Here is a 19,947-nt window from a genome sequence, read left to right as displayed (position 1 = left end):
TAGGTGTAAACCTATAGTTACTGCCAAGGCTTTACCAAAGCTTGTAAGTGTTGTACTTCATACAGCCCTCAACAGCATCACATCCCCAATCTCCTTACACCACAACAGCATCAACAAGGAAGAGCAAGCAGTTGTAACCCCCAAGACAGCCATATTCAGACAGTGTGAATGAGACAGTCACATAACCCACTAGTCAAACTTAGGACAGATGCAGTGTCAGACCTCTTTATTGCTGGACACTGCTTTGAAAACAGTACTGGCTCTCCGAAACAGAAGAAATGACCAAGTGACAGAGGGATTACTTTGTTTCATCCAAACTCCAGCAGTCTTTTGCTTTCCAGGTTGTGGCCTCAAAATGTGGAGCACACAAAATCCAAGTACGAATTCAGCTTAGTGAATTTGTATGTTCATTCAACATTCAGTGAATGTTGAAATATTTACCCTAGAATTTTCTTATAGAAAACCCTGGCAATTTTGCTTCCCAGCTAGACTGCTGTCTAAACCAAAGCAAAAAACCCCAAACAAACCAACAACAAAACAATGGAAAAAAAAGAAGGCAAACCATGCAGGATGGACAAGTCTCCTATGAATTTTGTTGCTTTTCATTCAACGTGTATACACAAAACACTCCAGTTTTGTGTAGGCATGTCTTAGGGTAGGCATGTCCCTGTTCACTAAGAAAAAGGACCAAAATCACAGGAAGAAGATCAGGTTGGCCACTGTCTGCCCTCTGGCATGCTGAATACACCAGCCTGCCTGGTATTGAGAGGCAGCATCACTGGGAAGTCTGGTAAAAAACAGCTTTTCTTTCTGTTGACTGGAGCAAGTTACAATTAAGTTGGTGAAACAATCAAATTAAAAGGGGTGTGAAATTTAGAGGGGAAAGGAGAGTGAGGTAGAAGTTTTTTCTTTGTATTGTTCACAAAGCCCAGCATTGGTAAACTCTGAGAAGGGGCAGTGATACAGTGACATTTTCCCACCCTGCAGTTCAGGACTCTATTTATTGCTCCCAGCTGTGAAGCAAACAGAATACTACATCTCCCCCTGGCACATACTTTGTCAGCAGCAGCAGCAGCCTCAGTTGTCCCTTCTCTCTCAGTAGCATTTCAGGTAAAACTGAAGGAGTGAAATGACAGAGTCACTTCGGGATTACATCTGACTTGCCAAGCCTCTTCTACTGTCTGTGATCTGCAAATCAGGAAACAGATTGTTTTGTGCCAGGTTGTTTGCAAAGCTGGTAAGAAGAATTTGGTGGTTTGGCTATAGGCTCCCTGAACTAGGTTAAAATAAATTAGCAAGTTTTAGGATAAAATAACTTAGCAATTATTTTCTGATAACAGAAACAATTCCCTGAAGTCCCACTTCATTCTCACATTTCCCAGAAGAAAAATTTTGCGTGGGTCTTTATATAATAAAGAAATGGACTCAGCTCCTCTATGAGATGGCAATCAAAGAGGTTTATTCAAACTCGGCGCTCCTTCTTATCCCACATGACCTTGTAATAAATGGGGTTGTCTATTTCGGTGCATGTCCCTTGGGCTTCTCTGCCCTCAGTGTGTCCTCTGCACCTTTGGACACACCTCCTACACAAAAACATTTTTTGAGGGGAAATTACCTGCAGAAACAGCACTAGGTGTTTTGCACCCCTTTATTCCTTAAATTAAATGCCTGTAGTAATTATTAAGAGGCCAGCAAAATAGGAAAAGGATATTGCATCTTCCCATAGCAAGCAGGAAGAAAGGTCATCACTGACCTTTATATTGCAGTTCAGAAACCTTGAAACTTCTGTTGAACTTACTGGCACCACCCCACACACAGAGACCTTTGAAAAGCAGATCTGTGTCTCTGTTAAGGTCAATTCTGCCAGAAGTCTCCTCTCTCAGGGCTGGAGAAACTCCCAGAAGTCTTCCAATAAATATCCCACAATGAAACAGAAGAGAGGGTTGGTGTTTTAGCTCTCTTGTGATTTTCCTCAGTGTTCAGTGCACTAAGCAATAAAAGGCAACCTTAAAATTACAAATCAGAGCTATATATCAACTCTCCTTGGCTCCACCACAGAAAGAAAATTCTGAACTACATCTCTCCATATGCTCTCTTGCTCTCTGGCTGAGGACACCAGAATAACTGGTCTGCATTGAAATTTTGGCTTAAAAATATTGAGCTGTAATTTAGCACCTGCAGACTACTGTAGTGATGTTGCACAAAAGGCACGTATTCTTTTTTCTTAACTGTATTTCTAAGCAGCTTCTTACTGCTCTAACCTTTTTTTTTGGGGGGGGAGGGGAAGGAGGGCATTATAGAGATTTCCCTGGCATTGAAGAATGCAAATTCTGCCACAGATTTCAATACCCGGGATTAGTTTTAGCATCAGGGTTAAATCTTTAGCCTTCATAGCCTGAGAGGAGAAATTTTTGAAAACTTGTATCAGTCAGATCACTGGGGTTTTTACTCCATTCTAAGCCTGGTTTTGTCCCAGAAGACCTTAAGAGTTATGAAGTATCATTATTCTTGTTCCAATATATGTTTGTACCTGGAAACACTGAGGTGAATTCTAGTTCAATCTATTCTAATTCTGATTTTAAAATAATAACAACCCTTCTTATTTAACAGTCAGTTCATTCCTGAAATTCATTTAATCTTGAGATTCAAAGTATTGCCACTCAGATAAAAAAAGTTTTAATTTTACCCAGAAGCAGGTAGACTAGATAGGCAAAGCTTTCTTTTTTTCCTTTCCTTCTTATGCAAGAGTAGAACAGAACTTCAAAAGAGCTAAGGCAGAGAGGAAGGTCCATAGCCTTTACTGTCACTTGTTTTGAAAGGAGAACGATTCCCCCCCAGCCCCAGCCTTCAAATCCTCAGCACTGAATTCAAGCCCAAAGCATATTTCCTGCTGCAATTGGTGGAGGAGCTGAAAGACAGCAGAAAAATCCATGTGGTCTGACATGTTCACTTATCTTGAATCAATAGTCATGAAATAGCAGTACTAAGCTCTCATCTCTGTGTGTAATAAATAGGGGAGATGAGGTGGACACAACACACCCACAGGGGTGCTATACATCATCCACTTACATCTGGGGAGCGGCAAGAGAAGAAATTAAAGGGTTTTATGTGATACTGAGATAATTCTACATGATTTGCCTTTTATCCCTTCTCCTTCTGCTGTTAGCAATGTCAGCATCACTGACCAATTAATGGACACTTGAGTAATGCTAATCAAGGCAGAGAACACGCCTATTCGATGCATAAAGTTGATTTTGCTGCACCAACTTGTCTGCGGAGCACATGGAAACACAGGAAAGGCAGACACCGTGAGAAGCAGGGCAGACCAGCAGAGGGAGGCCCCGGCACTCCTGAGGGAAGGTGCATTGCCGGCACTAGCTCTGTCATTGACCAGCTGCCTGCATTGCCCTCTGCATCTATAACATGAAGACAAAGGTGTTTACTGCAATTTTAAATGATTTTGGGATGTGAAGCATGCATAAAATCTGTCTGGCAGTTTTGCATCCCTACCAACAAGTCCACTGTCTCCAGTTATAGGGGAAAGAAGAAAAAATGAAATAGTAATGGTTTCCTGCGCTATTTAGAAAATCATGCCACATCCCTGGGCCCTGAACTGCCTACTCATCTCTGCTGCATCCATTGACTACCAAATTCTATTTAATATTTCATTAATGTCTTGGATGATGGACTAGAACATATACTTGTAAAATCAGCACAAGGAGAGGGTGGTGCAAGCGGGCTGAGGGACTGAATCACAATCCAAAATAAACCTGATAAATTAGAGAGATTTATATCAACAAGATATATTTCGATAAAGACAGGCTCAAACCACTACACAGAGTAAAAAGAAACTGAAAACAGAAATACATACTGGTGATGCAGCCATGCAACAGAAAAAGAGATGAGACCTAAGTTTGTAACACAGAGAGGATACGTACACATCAACCACTGGACAGTGCAGACAAAAAAGCAAACTGTAATTCCAAGTACATTAATGTCATGTCACACACCTCCTAAGAGTTATTTTTTTGTCACTCCGGTGAGGCCTCAATATGCAGCCAGTTTTGCATGGAGTGCTTGCAATAGCAAACAGATTGATTTGACATAATCCAGGAGAAAACAAGAGGACTAATCAGGGTGGGGGAAAGAATTAGGAGAAAAGTTAAAGAGATTGATAGCAAACACAGAGGTTTTCTATGAAAGGAGGGCAAGAGGCAGCTTATTTGGAGTGGTCTTAAGAGATTATGGTAACTCTAATCATCAGAATCATGAAACATGGAAATTGGCTGTGTAGGACTGTTGTGGCAGCTCCATAACTGGAAGCTATTAAGGAAAAGGTCAGTAAGGTATAATGTAGGTACGCTTGTCTGGGCATGTCAGAAATATGGTTTCATGACCTATTGTGGTCCAGAAGAGCCCTGCCTAAGTCATAAAGTGGAAAATTCATATTTTTATCATGTACTGAAAATGTACTATGTATGATGGGAGTTCAGTGTCATAAAATTTTGTTGTTTCATTTTTTGGGGGGATAATTTAAAATTCTGAGAAATAACATTTATCTAGAGCCAGAAAAGGAACAAAAATGAGGACCAAGCATATTAAAGCCAGGGTAGGTTGAATCTTTACATAGTACTGAGATAGAGATCAAAGAAAATGTAACAGCAGGCAACATAAGAAAATGTGAGCAGACAAGAAGAAGCTACATAAGCCTAGAATGTATGAATCTGTGCCAACACAGCCTGCTGTGGCAGATTACACTGGCATGCACAAGAGAACTCTTGCCTGTTTGGTGTTTGTTCATTCTTTCCCTCATTCTTGCCCTCAGTGCGGAAAACATTCAGCCCTTGAATTTCAAGTGCCAGTGTTTGCCAGCCCCTTTTCTGATTGCTTCTTCTTTGTTAAAATTACAAGCTCTTAGCAGTAAGCACATTGTTTCATATTATGTTACAAAACACCCACCACTGTGCTGATATTCTAACAAAGACAGACAAGACAATGGTATTTCAAAAGGCTGATTAAGAGAAGCCATTACTCATCTCCAGGGTCTCAGAGAATTCCCTTCAGGAAGATAAATAGTGCTACAAATATAGGCCTTTGCAAATAAGGCACTGAGATGATAAGAACTTAATTTCCATAGGAGGAAAGATACACATTTGAGTTATAACTGCTTTTATTTCTTGTGTGGGAGCTTCCAGCCAGAATTTAGCTGCAGCATCACTGAGAAAAAAAAAAAAATTAAAAAGTTGAAGTTATATTAAAGCATACGGCATCTATACATTACTGAAGAGACTTTGGCAGTAACCACCATGCAATAAGAAAGTATGTAGTTAATGCAGAAGTCCACAAGCAAATAAGTTTGTTGAGGGATATGAAACTGGCCGAACTAACCTTGAATCTTACATGAATCTTCCAAGCTTCCAATCTTCCATCTTCAACCACTCTGCCTCAAACAGCTAAAACAAAGGCTCGCACTGGAAAAAAGAAGAGGCAAAATAGGCAGTTCATGAGTTTCTAAAGACTCATGAAGACTAGTTTCCCCTTAAGGATTTACTGGTATTACTGGAAGTTAAACATGTGCATCCAGAGGAGAAAAGGACTTCAGGTGTATAATCTGCAAAAGTAATGAATGTTCAAAAAGACAAATAGATGAACACTGTGTGCTAAAGGGAGAAAGGGAAAGTGCAAGTTTATGCTATTGAAGTATTCTGCCTTCTGGTTTTAAGAATAAGGCCCATCTGGATTTTTGAGCATTTCACAACAGTGTCAGAAAAAGAAGTACTGTAAATAAAAGTTCCAATTTAAATTACTCCAGTATGTTTTACGTTGTTTGTGGCATTAAAATTCCACTGGGTAGGAAAGTTTGCAGGGTAAGTACACTTTCTACAAACATATATTTGTTTCTCTTCCTACAGCTTAAAGATGTAGCCATTATAAGAATTCTCATAGGCACCATTTATACCAGTGTAACTAAGTTGACAGCCTTCACATACTGCATGATATGTTTGACTTGAGTTCTTCCCAAAACTACTAGAACTCCATCATACAGAAAAAAAATTGTCTAAACAGTCCTAGCATCTTTTCCATTCCAATTCGGGAAGCTGGGCAATGGATCCTTGTGCTGGTTTAAGAGTTAACCAGCAGGAGAAATGAACTCAACTCAAAGGAGAGATTATAAGTCAGAATAACAATTTATTAAAATAATACAGTAAGTACAATCATACAAACAAACAATTGGTCTTAACCCACAAAACCCAAATGTATAACCCAGTACCCTGGGGCATGAACAAAGTGGTGTTCCTTGGGCCCCACTTGAGTCCAAAGTAAAGGGAGAGGGGAAGAACCTGCTGGTGGGAGAGCTGTTGCAGTCTGGTCAAAAGTGGTGATTGCAGTCCAGTATAGGGTGGTGGTCTAAGTCTGGTTGAGAGCGATGAGCTGCAGTCTTCCTCTGGATCCCACGAGTGGGTTAAAAATATTCCGAGACTCCAAGATTATATATCCTCCAGTTCAGGCAGGAATGCTCAGTACTTCCCTCAGGGCGGGGAGTTCCACAAAGGGTGTGAGGACAAGAGCATCCTCCTATCTCACAGGCCTCTTAACACCTAGTTTATAGCCTGAGGAGTCAGGCTCTATGGGCAGAGGGTGCGAATAGTCTATTGACAACAGTTTCTGGGAAATGGCATGGAAGGCTATAGAATACACAGTTTTGGGTTACACCCATACCATGATGAACTGGTCTCAGCTGTCCTAACTAGGACATTATCCACCCCTTATTCTATGCCATCCATGTCATGCCCATATTAACCCCCTTTAAAAACTATATCCCTTTAAAACTATATACATCTATATATATATATATACAATGAAACATTACAGACCATTCTCACTCAAAATTAGGTCCCCTTGTGGTACACAACGTGTCTCCCCATCTTTTTGCATTACTCACCAGGTGGAACCAGGTCTTTGAGCAAAAACAATCCCTCGGATGGGTTTGCCTTTGCTTGAGGTGGGACTAATCCAAACAGTCTTCCCTGACATTCCTCTCATATGTACCACGGGGACTTTATCTCCATCTACAGTATGCAAAAGTTCTGATTGGGCAGGGCCAGCTCGATTGATGGAGCCTCGGGTGTTGACCAACCAGGTGGCCTTTGCTAAATGCAGCTCCCAGTGTTTGAGAGTCTCCCCACACAGTGCCTTCAGGGTGGTTTTCAGCAGTCCGTTGCACCGCTCAACCTTTCCAGCAGCTGGTGCATGGTAGGGGATATGATACACCCACTCAATGCCGTGCTCTTTGGCCCAGGTGTCTATGAGGCCATTCTTGAAATGGGTCCCATTATCAGACTCAATTCTCTCCGGGGTGCCGTGTCGCCACAGGACTTATTTTTCAAGGCCCAGGATGGTATTCTGGGCAGTGGCATGAGGCATGGGGTATGTCTCCAACTATCCAGTACTTCCTTCTACCATGGTCAGTACGTAGTGCTTGCCTTGGCGGGTTTTGGGGAGCGTGATGTAGTCAACTTGCCAGGCTTCCCCATACCTGTACTTCGACCACCGTCCACCATACCATAGAGGCTTCACCCGCTTGGCCTGCTTGATGGCAGCACATGTCTCACAGTCATGGATGACCTGAGGGTTCGCTGCGTGATCAGAGCGATCCACTTACTCCACGTGGCATCGGTGGCATGATGTGTGGAAGGAACTCTTCCCTTGAACATCCAGCCCAGCACTGGTAGTCGGGGTGCCAGGAGGAGCTGCGCTTCGGTGCCGATCACTTCTGAGGCAGCTCGAACTCCTTCATAGGCAGCCAGGATCTCTTTCTCAGTTGGTGTATAGCTGGTTTCAGATCCTTTGTATCCCCGACTCCAGAATCCCAGCAGTCGTCCTCGGGTCTCCCCAGGCACTTTCTGCCAGAGGCTCCAAGAAGGGCCATTCTCCCCGGCTGCGGTGTAGAGCACGTTCTTCACGTTCTGTCCTGTCCTTACTGGCCCAAGGGCTACCGCATGGGCAATCTCCTGTTTAATTTGTTCAAAGGCTTGTTGTTGTTCGGGGTCCCACTGGAAATCATTTTTCTTCCGTGTCACAAGGTAGAGAGGCCTTACAATCTGACTATACTCGGGGATATGCATCCTCCAAAAACCCACAGCGCCTAGGAAAGCTTGTGTTTCCTTCTTGCTGGTTGGTGGGGACATGGCTGCTATTTTGTTAATCACCTCCATTGGAATTAGGCGGCGTCCATCTTGCCACTTCACTCCTAGGAACTGAATTTCCTGAGCAGGTCCCTTAACCTTACTCCGTTTAATGGCAAAACCGGCTCTTAGGAGAATCTGGATTATCTTCTCTCCTTTCTCGAAGACTTCGCCCGCCGTGTTCCCCCATACAATGATGTCGTCAATGTACTGTAGGTGCTCTGGAGCCTCACCCTTTTCCAGTGCAGTCTGGATCAGTCCATGGCAAATGCTGGGACTGTGTTTCCACCCCTGAGGCAGTCGATTCCAGGTGTACTGCACACCCCTCCAAGTGAAAGCAAATTGTGGCCTGCACTCAGCTGCCAAAGGAATGGAGAAAAAGGCATTGGCAATGTCAATGGTGGCATACCACTTGGCTTCCTTGGACTCCAGCTCGTACTGGAGCTCCAGCATGTCCGGCACAGCAGCACTCAGGGGGGGTGTGACTTCATTGAGTCCACGGTAATCCACCGTCAGCCTCCACTCTCCGCTGGACTTACGCACTGGCCATATAGGGCTATTAAAGGGTGAGCGAGTCTTGCTGACCACCCCCTGGGTCTCCAGTTCACGGATCATCTTATGTATAGGGGTCACAGAGTCTCGGTCGGTGCGGTATTGCCGACGGTGCACTGTTGCTGTGGCTATCGGTACCAATTGTTCTTCAACCTTCAGCAGTCCCACAGCAGAGGGGTCCTCTGAGAGACCAGGCAAGGTGTTCAACTGTCTAATTCCCTCCGTCTCCACAGCAGCTATGCCAAAAGCCCAACGAAGTCCTTTTGGGTCTTTGAAATACCCACTCCTCAGGTAATCTATGCCAAGGATGCACGGGGCCTCTGGGCCAGTCACGATGGGGTGTCTGTGCCATTCCTTCTCAGTCAGGCTCACTTCAGCTTCCAGTACAGTCAGCTGTTGGGATCCCCCTGTCACCCCAGAAATGGAGATGGATTCTGCCCCTACGTATCTTGATGGCATTAAAGTACATTGTGCGCCGGTGTCCACTAAGGCCTTATATCTTTGTGGCTCTGATGTGTCAGGCCACCGAATTCACACTGTCCAATAGACTCGACTGTCCCTCTCCTCTACCTGGCTAGAGGCAGGGCACCCCTAGTCCTGGTCATGGTACTCATTGTGCTCTTCAAGTGGGTATGACTTGGAGGTCCCTTCAAGAGGATCAGACGTATCATCATTCCTGTACCATCTGGAGTCTTGCCCACGAGAGACTGGAGCAGCGTTTACCCTTGAATAGTTCTTTATGGTATTTGTTCCTCTTTTCAGTTCACGTACCCGGGCTGCTAAGGAAGAGGTGGGTTTCCCATCCCACTTCCTCATATCTTCTCCGTGCTCATGGAGGTAAAACCATAGATCGCCACGTGGAGTGTACCTTCTCTCCTTAGCTGGGGGAGGCTGGCTCCTAATAGCAGAGACTCTTGTTTGTCCTGGCGAGATATGGGAAATCCCTTCCTTAATTTCTTCTCTTAACTTCTGGTGTCCCTCTTCAATTTTCTCTTCCAGGCTTCGGACGTGTTCAGCCAGTTTGGTTTCCACAGATGAGACGTGGGCTCGTAATGGGGCGGTGACAGTGTCTTCATACATCCTGAGTTTACTAACCAATGCTCCCACCTTGTCCTCTCCCTCCCTCCATTGCAGCGTTGCTAAGTAGCGGGAATACATTTCTGGCCCGAGTCGTGCAAACTTTAACCACATCTGGGAGGTGCACTGTACGCCATCTGGACTTTTAGGGAATCTTTCATCCTCTGAAAAGATTATCTCTAGTACAGCTAACTCCTTTAAGCACTGGATACCTTGTTCCATCGTGTTCCACTGTCCTTGCTGTACGTGGAGGTCCTCCTTGCAAAGGTATCTTTCCCTCACACTGCACAACAGTCGCCGCCAGAGGCTGAGAGTTTCCTGCCTCCTTCCAATCCCCTGATCAATAACTACATCTCGAGACAGGGACCCCAGCTGTCTGGCTTCACTCCCATCTAGGATTGTATCGTTAGCTGCGGCATCCCAGATTCGGAGCAGCCAGGTCAGAATGGACTCGTTCGCCTGTCGTGTGAACTCTCTCCGGAGCTCACGTAGCTCACCCAGGGATAGGGACCGAGTGATTATTTCTGGCTCTGTCTCCTCCAGTGGATGTGAAGGTCCTGCCTCTTCATCATCATTTGCTATACGGACTGATTTAGTCTTTGATTTCCTTTTCTGGATAGGGGCGACTACTATTGGTTTTGGTTGTTCTTCTGGCTCCTCGATGGTTTGTGTGGACACGGTGCCGATTGGTTTATTTCTTTCTCCCTCTGACTCAGCTGTGGTTTGGGTGGACGTGGTGCCTGCGGATTTGGTCCTTCTCTCCTCCCCCTGACAGTGCTGTACCATGTCAAGTAGTGTCCGGTAGGCAGTGGCCAGGGCCCAGCAGGTTGCTGTGAGCTGGCCATCTCTGGAGCTGCCAGAGCATTTTCCCTTCACCAGTCTTATCATGCTAACAGGATCCTGCAGTTGTTCAGGGGTGAATTTCCAGATCATTGGAGGAGAAAACTTCTCCAAATACTGGTTGATGTCCTCCCACTTCCCGTGCCACTCAGCATTATCTGCTCCCAGGGCAGGTGTCCAAACAATCTCCCTAGAAGGCCCTGTTCTGACCCTAAACATGGTGTACACAGTACAGAGCAGACAGAGCAACACTAACAATAACATTATACTGTCCTTAACAGCAAAAGGGAACTCAATATTTTCAAAAACTGTTGTAGCAGGTCTGAAGGGGAAGAAGGAGGTGAGAGGCTGGAAACAACCATCCCCCCCTGTTCCCCCAAAGGGCTGGGTACGATTTTTAATGAGGCCCCAGAGGTAGCAACCCAAACCAGGACAGGCAAACAGGACTGAATACACATTTACAATGAAACTCATTGCTTCTGATGTTAGAATGACATAAACATAATATACTAATAAAGCAATTTGGATCCCTCTCCCTGGTTTTAAAGAGAGCATCAAAACAGGCAAATAATACTCCATCTGTGGAAATATGAACAGGCTCAAATACAACATCCATGTGAATGCATCAAACAACATGGTGATCAGGGAGTTTCTATATCCAAATAGACAAATGCTTAAAATGAAATTGTGATTCTGACTTCTCTCTCTCTGCCCCACGTTGGGCGCCAAAAATGTGCTGGTTTAAGAGTTAACCAGCAGGGGAAATGAACTCAACTCAAAGGAGAGATTATAAATCAGAATAACAATTTATTAAAATAATACAGTAAGTACAATCATACAAACAAACAATTGGTCTTAACCCACAAAACCCAAATGTATAACCCAGTACCCTGGGGCATGAACAACGTGGTGTTCCTTGGGCCCCGCTTGAGTCCAAAGTAAAGGGAGAGGGGAAGAACCTGCTGGTGGGAGAGCTGTTGCAGTCTGGTCAAAAGTGGTGATTGCAGTCCAGTATAGGGTGGTGGTCTAAGTCTGGTTGAGAGCGATGAGCTGCAGTCTTCCTCTGGATCCCACGAGTGGGTTAAAAATGTTCCGAGACTCCAAGATTATATATCCTCCAGTTCAGGCAGGAATGCTCAGTACTTCCCTCAGGGCGGGGAGTTCCACAAAGGGTGTGAGGACAAGAGCATCCTCCTATCTCACAGGCCTCTTAACACCTAGTTTATAGCCTGAGGAGTCAGGCTCTATGGGCAGAGGGTGCGAATAGTCTATTGACAACAGTTTCTGGGAAATGGCATGGAAGGCTATAGAATACACAGTTTTGGGTTACACCCATACCATGATGAACTGATCTCAGCTGTCCTAACTAGGACAATCCTATTCCCAGCTGCACCAAGGGGACTACTCTGAAAAACCCTTTGAAAAACAAGAGCAAACATTAAATGTGAAGGAATTAACGGGGAAGTTGGGCTGAATTTCTGCAATCTGATGCAAGAAAAGTAGTGAGATTCTAAAGATCTCATTTTTTATGACACACCTCTCCAGTGGAGGAATTCTTTACTTTAAAATACTACCACAGGCTGATTTGCCTTACTTTGCCAACACCTTCAGAAACGGAAATCGCAGTTAACAGTCAAGGCTGTTTCCATATTAAAACCTATTAAAAAAGCAGAATTTCTGAAGAGGAATTGTTTCCTAAACAATTAAAAACTCAATTAGCAATTCCTCCTGCATTTTAAAAGAGTTATCCAAAGACTTAGAAATGGCTATCAGCTACCTGGTTATTCAACAAGAAATGTCAAAATGTATCTCTGCAGATTTAAATTCCTCCTATTTAGAGGGAAAAATATACTAAAAAACTAATCACAATGTTCATATACCTTATACTGTCAAAGACCAACGGGACCCAGAAATAAAGATTCCCTGATGTCAAAAAATATCTAGAAAGCTCTTGAGACAGATGTCTTATTTAATGATTTCTTTTAAAACAAGAAAAAACCAGCCATTCTCAAGCACACACCTCATTTGGGTGTTCATCCAACCAAATGTAATTTCTACTTTCTTCTTTTTCCCTGAAAGGAAATAAAGATCTCAGAGTATCTTTAATGTGGGTTCTAAAGCCTGCTAAACTGAAACAGCAGAACATCTATGTTGTACGAAATTAATTAACTGTGTAAACTGCCAGCATGTGGAACAGGTGGCTGGACTTCTCCTAACAGACCATCATAAAGCCTGTGTTTAGATTTACTTCCATATAATATTACAAAATGTAGATATTAAAAACAGCAGCACAGCGTGGTTGTGCTCCATCCAGCATGGATTTCTCCTGATATCTATGGATTTTTTTGATTTTTAGCTTTTTGTAGATTTTAGAAGTAGCTGTAGGCAGCTCACCTTTAGCACAGTAGTTTACACATTTACCCAACCCTATTACCCAATTTCATATCTAATTTTCTAAATGCCTTTAGCTTGTTTAGACTTCTCTCAAGGTAGGCCTTCTTTCTGTCTAAGAACATCACACCCCAGGCCTCTACAAGAAGATACCATGACAGACAAAGCATCCTTCAAAATCCAGAACTTTGGAGGAGCTCCAAGGACTGAATGTGCTGTGATGAAGAGGAAGATGAGGAAGAGGGGGTCTTAGGACCCCCAACTCAATTTCCAGATGGACATGCCAGGGGCAGAACTGGGAGGATCTGGGGGGTGGATAGTTCTGGGATTGGATGGACAAAGACCTTAAATTGTGGAACTCCCTGGACACATGGCGTGCAAGCATTCTGTACTCCCATGGTGGTTGAAGGCCTTCTATTAAAGCTGTTCTCTTATCTTATCTCTACTAATAATTGCCTGGTGAGTAATTTTTTGAATCCCGATCTAAGACAACACTCCAGACATGTTAAGTAGCCACAACAGAAGAGCAGGGAGGAATTTAAGTTGTATTTTTCTAATAACAAACATGGAATATGACGATAATGTTCAGGAAGAGATCACCCACAAAGTAAAAACTGTATTTTCTACTCATCAGGGTTATGTCAGGATTGTAGATTTGAATGACAAAAGCGACACACAGCTGCTATTTTTTATTCTGATGAGGTTTGTGAAACAAGCAGAGCCAAGAGAGAAGGAGCCCCATTCTCAACACCACTGCTAATGAAGGCTTATTTGTTCTCTTCTCTATGGAAATCCACTGAGATGTCTCTGGAGGCAGGAAAACCTTAACTATTTTCCGTAGTTAACTCTGGGATTTTGTTAGGTTTTACAGTCAGACAAAAAATAAAGTGCATATCCAAATTTACAACTCTTTCAAGCTACACTGTGTCTCTCAGCAGTCACTCCATGTCTGTCTGCTACTTGGTTCTCAGGTCACAGTGCCATGGACAAAAATGTATCACCAAAAATCTTGATATGGGGAGGGTAGATACCTGCTGTGACCCCTGCATTTTCACCAATTTATTCTGTCACACTCAGCCTGCCCTTCTATATGGAGGCTCTTTATTTTGAGATACTTGGGGGTACAAATCTCATTAGCACTATCAGTATATTTCTGCACAGTAAGTCTACCAACATGTAAAGAAAAACAAAGGGAGGAACACTGTTGGAATTTTGGTTGCCAGAATAATTTTTCAGGCTTGCCAATGGGGAGAAGATATGGAAACTTTCAAAATTAATATGAAACTCTGTAGTGTATTTTCTACCAAAAAAAATTCCTTTTGACAGATGTGAGCTTTCAGGCTTGTTTTTCTGTACTCTGCATATTTAAAAATTAATATTAATATGAACACTTAATGCAACTTTGATCTTTCTTAGCAATGCTCCCTATAAAAGGGAGTTAGTCCCAAAGTACCTTATTCACCACATGGCTCAAGGGAATTAGCTTGTTCAGAGCCATCCAGGTGTTAGCTAATACAACACAGAGATGCCTTGACTGTCTTTATGGATCTAACTCAATTATAATTTATTGATACAGATATGAAGTAGGTAATTTGTACTTGATATAGTAATAAGGTAATCTACTTTTTTAAAAAGTCTGAATTTTTTTTTTATATAAAGTAATTAATGGGGTTTTTTGAATACTATTTTGGTATAACAGAAGTTTTCTTAGTTTTAAGGCATTCCAGTCCTTTTCTAAGTTTCTGTTTAAAAAATAATTGAAGTTTCTTTTTTATACCAGCAGATAGATATGCTATATAACTATTCAAGAAAAACAGTCAGAAATATTTAATTAGCTGAAGCTACTGGAGGAATTGGAGGTAAGCAGAATGTAATGACCCAAAGTAGAACTTACTCTCAAAATTATGATTAATTTCTGCAGAGGACAGAGAGAATTTTAGAGGCAATAAATCAATGGAATCTGAACTTTACATCACATTTGAGATATTTTTTCCCAACAAATTAAGAGACCATTTGTTTCGATGAGGATGTGTGCATACAGATGTGTGCACAAAGGAAGAAGAGAAGGGTATTCTTGCCTACTTTAGAATAAAGGGTCAGCATCTAAACAACAGCTGATACAACTCATGATTTTTCCTGGAATATCACTGATTTTTTAAATTAGTGCGATTTTTTTTTCTTAATTATAACAAAAAAATTTTGAAACAAAAAAGCCACATGGAAATATTCCTATGAGTAGTTTTCAAGAAAATGCAATCCTCATCCATCTCACCTTCTACCTACTGAATTTTTCTCTTACAATGACATCAGTTTCTATATTCATCCACACTCTAAAGAACAATATTATTTACTAATTTCTTAAAATATTTATTTTTTTATAAAAGTCAATAAACTCAAGATTCCTCTTTAAATCCTCTCTCATATGTATTATTGACACAAATGAAAAGATATTTGGTTGGACACAATCTGTCTCTCCCAAGATCCCCTACATTTACCCTTTCAGTTGAGTGAAAAACACAGCCTTCCATACTTTCTTAATTTAGGCAACCACATGCCCCAAGTTTTCTGGCAGAAATCATCAGGAATATGCTGTGATTGAAATGGTATTTCAAGCAAAACCTTGTAGGGAGACTTGGGATTTTTGTGAACCAGTTAAACACACGAGAACCTGCAATGGACCTGGTAAATTTGGAGGTGTTTGTGGCTTTTGTTAGACAGCAGGACATCATTAGCTTAAATTTGGTTTGCTGTGCTCATGCATTTTAGGTTGATTGTCAGGAGAACTACATTAATTTAATCAAGCAAAACTGATTATATATATGCATTTAGACACTGGTTTCTGCCAAGGATTTTCAATGCTCTACTCCACACAATAAGAATGACTGCAATCAACATCTTAGGAGTAAACAAACCATAACCCTAAAAATTCCTTTCTTTACCAAGGACTGTGTCATAAATTTTCTATTTTGTGGTAGCGTTTCTTGTTTATACTAATGCAGTATTCAGAATAGACTGAATTTTGCATGTCAGCAAGCCTGCCATTATATTCTTACTGGAGTTTTAATTTTTCAATACAGTAATTAGTACATTTGTATTCTAATTGATAATTTTCACTGTACTCTCATGAGCAGTAAAGTTTCTCACGTTTCAAATATTTCAAAATCACTTGAGCTGTAAGATTTTTTTTGAGGTAGCTAAATTCTACTCAGCTATGTACTGTCTACTGCAGGGCCCTGCAGGCATGTTGTGGTAAAGAGGTTTTGATGTTCAGCTGCTAAATAATTAGAAGGTAAAAGCCAAATGGAAATTTACTTCAATTCAATTACACTTTATACCTATGTATTTATATCTAGAAAGTTGTCAGGTGCTGATTAACCAGGGCTGTTCAGAATTCTTTTGATGAGGCAGTCAGAATATGGGGAAGACCAAAAAAACAAATAGATTATTTTGTGAAGAGAAGTAAAAAGGGGGAGGGGGGGGAAGGAATAAAAATTGCTAACATGATGGGTTTGGACATATATCTTTTGGAATTAATCAGCATTATTGCCAGCATTTTATTTAGATGATGAAAATGAAATAATTCGATCTGTCAACAGTAACAAGATAAAACCATAAAGTATTAAACGTTTTACAACAGGACCATACATGGGCACACTGTATAAGCTTCAGCTTGTTAATAGCCTGGGTTTTTTGTACCTATAATAAAGACAGACATATAATTCATCTCTGATGAAGCTTCAAAATCTCCTTAATCAGTAAAAGCCACCTGGATAAAGCAATTTAGACAGCTGTATAGAACCAACTCATATTGTCAGCATTATTGTTCCCCAGAACTAAGAAAATGGAATATTATAACCAAAAACTACATATAGCCGCAAAGAAATGACACAGTTATCTTAATGATTAGTTTAAATAAAATCAAAAAAGCATAAATGAATAGGCAGCTATTCATATCACTATGGAAGTAGCTGATGGGGGGGGTTTGTCTAAATGTGATGTAAAAGATCACTTTTACACAACTCTTGCCCCACAATGCTACAAGAATACCTTTCATATTTCTTTCATTTGCTGTTGGGGAAAGCCTTGAAGGCTTCAGCAAAGCTCAGAGAAGGAAATGCTAAATATCTTTCCAGTAACTGAACACAAGTAACAAAATTGATGAAGTAGAGCTATGAAAGAAGAGCAAATAGGTATATAGTTAATTCAGGTGAGTTTAGAACTACTTATTACCTACAGCAGAAAATGTCTGGGTTTTTTTTTCCTCCACAGATTTAGGATATAAGTAATTTTCCATTAAAATTAATGAAAATTCTCATCAAATTCAATGAAACAGGATCAATCTTATAATTCTGTCTAACTCTAATGGCAGTTATATCTACAAAACTGGTGTCTAAGGGGACTTAAGGCAAAATGGCAAAATGCTGAGATTATTTAGTGCAGGTGAAAATGACACTGAGATCATAAAACACAAGAATAGAGACTGCTTAGACTAGGGAAAATGAAGACATGGGGGAAAAAAGCTCCAACCTAACTGTTGTTGCAGGTTGTATTGATCAGGATCAGAAAGCAGAAGAACTTTCCAGCACAGAGAGAAGGCAACAAAAAGAGATCTCTAAGTTGAAACTGATGACGTGAGTGATAGGTTAAAATAATCAATCCTGTCTGCCCCTCCATGGATCAATATGACAACAATTCATTGTTACCTATTCATCTTGTGCTTGCTATCCCAAAGATGGCAACCCCAACATAAAGCTTATCTGACTTAAAAATTTCTTCCCCAGAAAGAATCCACGCCTTGCAGTCTGTAATGTCCGTGCCCGTGTGAAATGCCACAACCTCTCCTGGGCACAGGGAGGGTGGGACCCTCTCAGCCTGTGAAGAAACATTCATACACTGCTCTGCAGGCTGTCAGGGCTTCAGCTGCCCTCTCTCTTCTCCAGTGGTCTAACAGATACGTTTTTCCCCACAGTGAGATTACTTCTGATCACCTTAAGTCTGTCTTTCCTTGTCTTTGTACCTTTGAATATTAGTTTTCAGACTTCTGCTTTGCTTCTCTTACCTCCCAAAGTCCCCTCCAATTCATTAGAATTGTTTTGATTCCAAGTGTGCTTCTAAAAGACAGAATTTAGTTTCAATAAAACACTGTATCTTATCTCTTGAACACATTATTGGGGCTCTCACTTCCTCCTGTTTTTTTTTCCTTTTATATTCTGGGGTGTGCACAGTTTCCCCTCTGTGATGCTAATAAGGTATTCATTATGCACCTCCATGCTGAGTCCAGGGATTTAATTTCCTAACTTTTTCCTTTCAGGTGGTTTCTAATTTCTTTCAAATAAAAAAAAAGTTTCCTTCTTGCAGTCTACTTGCTTTTTTACCCCATGGTGTGATACCTCTGAACAACGTTTGAATTGCTGACCTCGCCCTGTCACTCATGTCCTCATAGATGCTCAGAACTACAGAGAGACATACCTGACATTTTTACCTCTGTCATTGTGGTTAACTGACTTAGTAATTCTACAAAAAAAATTACTTTCACAGAGGTGTTAACACTGTTCGTTTTGTGGAGTAGGTGGAGATCCACAGACAGACACAGCCAATACCCATGGCGAAGTCCTGAGGAGCTGTGGAGGGCTCCGGTGCAGTTTCTAACCATAGCTCTTCACACAGCTTTTTTGAGGGCCAGCTCAGCTGCCTAAGAGCATTGTCTGGGCATCTGAAGTACTTTGAAAAATGTTATTTTATTGCTATTCTGTTACTTACCTGCCTTGCACCAGGGCTGGAGAGCTGTATGTGTTGTCTCAAGGGAGCGAGGGACCCTGACAGTGGTGTCCCAGCTGGTGACAGGAAAGCGGCAGCTCTGCAACCCGGAGCTCCTGCTCCCGAGGCAGCGATTCCCTTCTGAGGCATGTTGGCTGTGGGGAGAGATGTCCCCTGAGGAGAGACCAGGGCCAGACACACAGGAAGGAGTTGTTTTAATATACATAATGCTTTCAGAGTTTACCTTTTGGTTTCTCTCTAGTGAATTTTGAGGATCAGCTGCAAAATATATACAATTATCAGCCAGGTTATTGAGACAGGTAGAGGTCATTCTGCTAGGTTGAGGGAAGTAGAGAGTGGGGCTGCTGAGGCTGTAGGTGCAATTAAAGTCAGTGTATAAATGTTTACCTTTCATTTAAAAAACTGTGAGAAAATACTTGATTATATTCCTAAATTTAATTCTCCATGGTTGTTGTAGTTGAAAAGGGAGAGGACATTTTCACGAGGAAGAGGCCAGGAGCACTGTGCAATGGGAAGAAATGTGATCTGTAATGTGACCTCTGTGAAAACCTGTGAAACAGTGTGAAGACATCTGTTTTACGATGGTTAAGTAATACCCAAGCCTACTCATTTTCATTTGTGTCAGAGCTGCCTTGCCATCTGACTGTCATCTGGCTTCCTTTCCAATTTTATTACATTAGGGAAGTGGATGGAGAAAACTCTGAAAACACACAATAAGCAATAAAATAAATAAAAGAAAGCAAACTAGATTTATTAAATCAAGCAACTTATGCAACATAAGGCAGTTACTTATAGTGCTTGCATTTTAAAAAGGTCAAATTAAATTAACCATTATTTTTTACCAGAGTTGCCCACAATTGTCTCAGAAATTTAATCTAAATGGGCCGATATAAAGCATTAATTTGCTCCAACTCCCTCAATCACTTTCTTACTGGACACAAACCAAGTGCAATGAAGGAGGAGACTCATTTTTGGATTATTTGTGTATCTGATAGATTTGCAGTTAGGACTGCTGTTATTATTTTTTAGGCATGATCAGAATTAAATAGGCTGGACAGAAACTGTTCTTTCTTATTGTTTCTTTGGGTGAAGTTACAGAAAGCAAAAGAAAATGGTTTTACTC

The 19,947-nt window shown here is 41.6% G+C and overlaps 1 long non-coding RNA gene across 1 annotated transcript; it reads right to left on the bottom strand.

Moving 5' to 3' along the window:
* Positions 1 to 1,146: 1,146 nt before the first annotated feature.
* On the bottom strand, positions 1,147 to 18,878 carry LOC114001407. Its single transcript, XR_005564051.1, has 3 exons — positions 18,807 to 18,878; positions 5,389 to 5,471; positions 1,147 to 1,188 (listed from the first exon to the last, which is right to left on the bottom strand). It is a non-coding gene; the product is annotated as an uncharacterized LOC114001407 (long non-coding RNA).
* Positions 18,879 to 19,947: the final 1,069 nt, after the last annotated feature.

Source organism: Pipra filicauda, unplaced genomic scaffold (assembly GCF_003945595.2).
Source record: "Pipra filicauda isolate LSUMZ 115617 unplaced genomic scaffold, ASM394559v2 scaffold280_size1006739_pilon, whole genome shotgun sequence".
Lineage (NCBI taxonomy): Eukaryota > Metazoa > Chordata > Aves > Passeriformes > Pipridae > Pipra > Pipra filicauda.
Note: the sequence above shows the minus strand (reverse complement) of the source record. Positions and strands in the feature narration are given on the sequence as shown.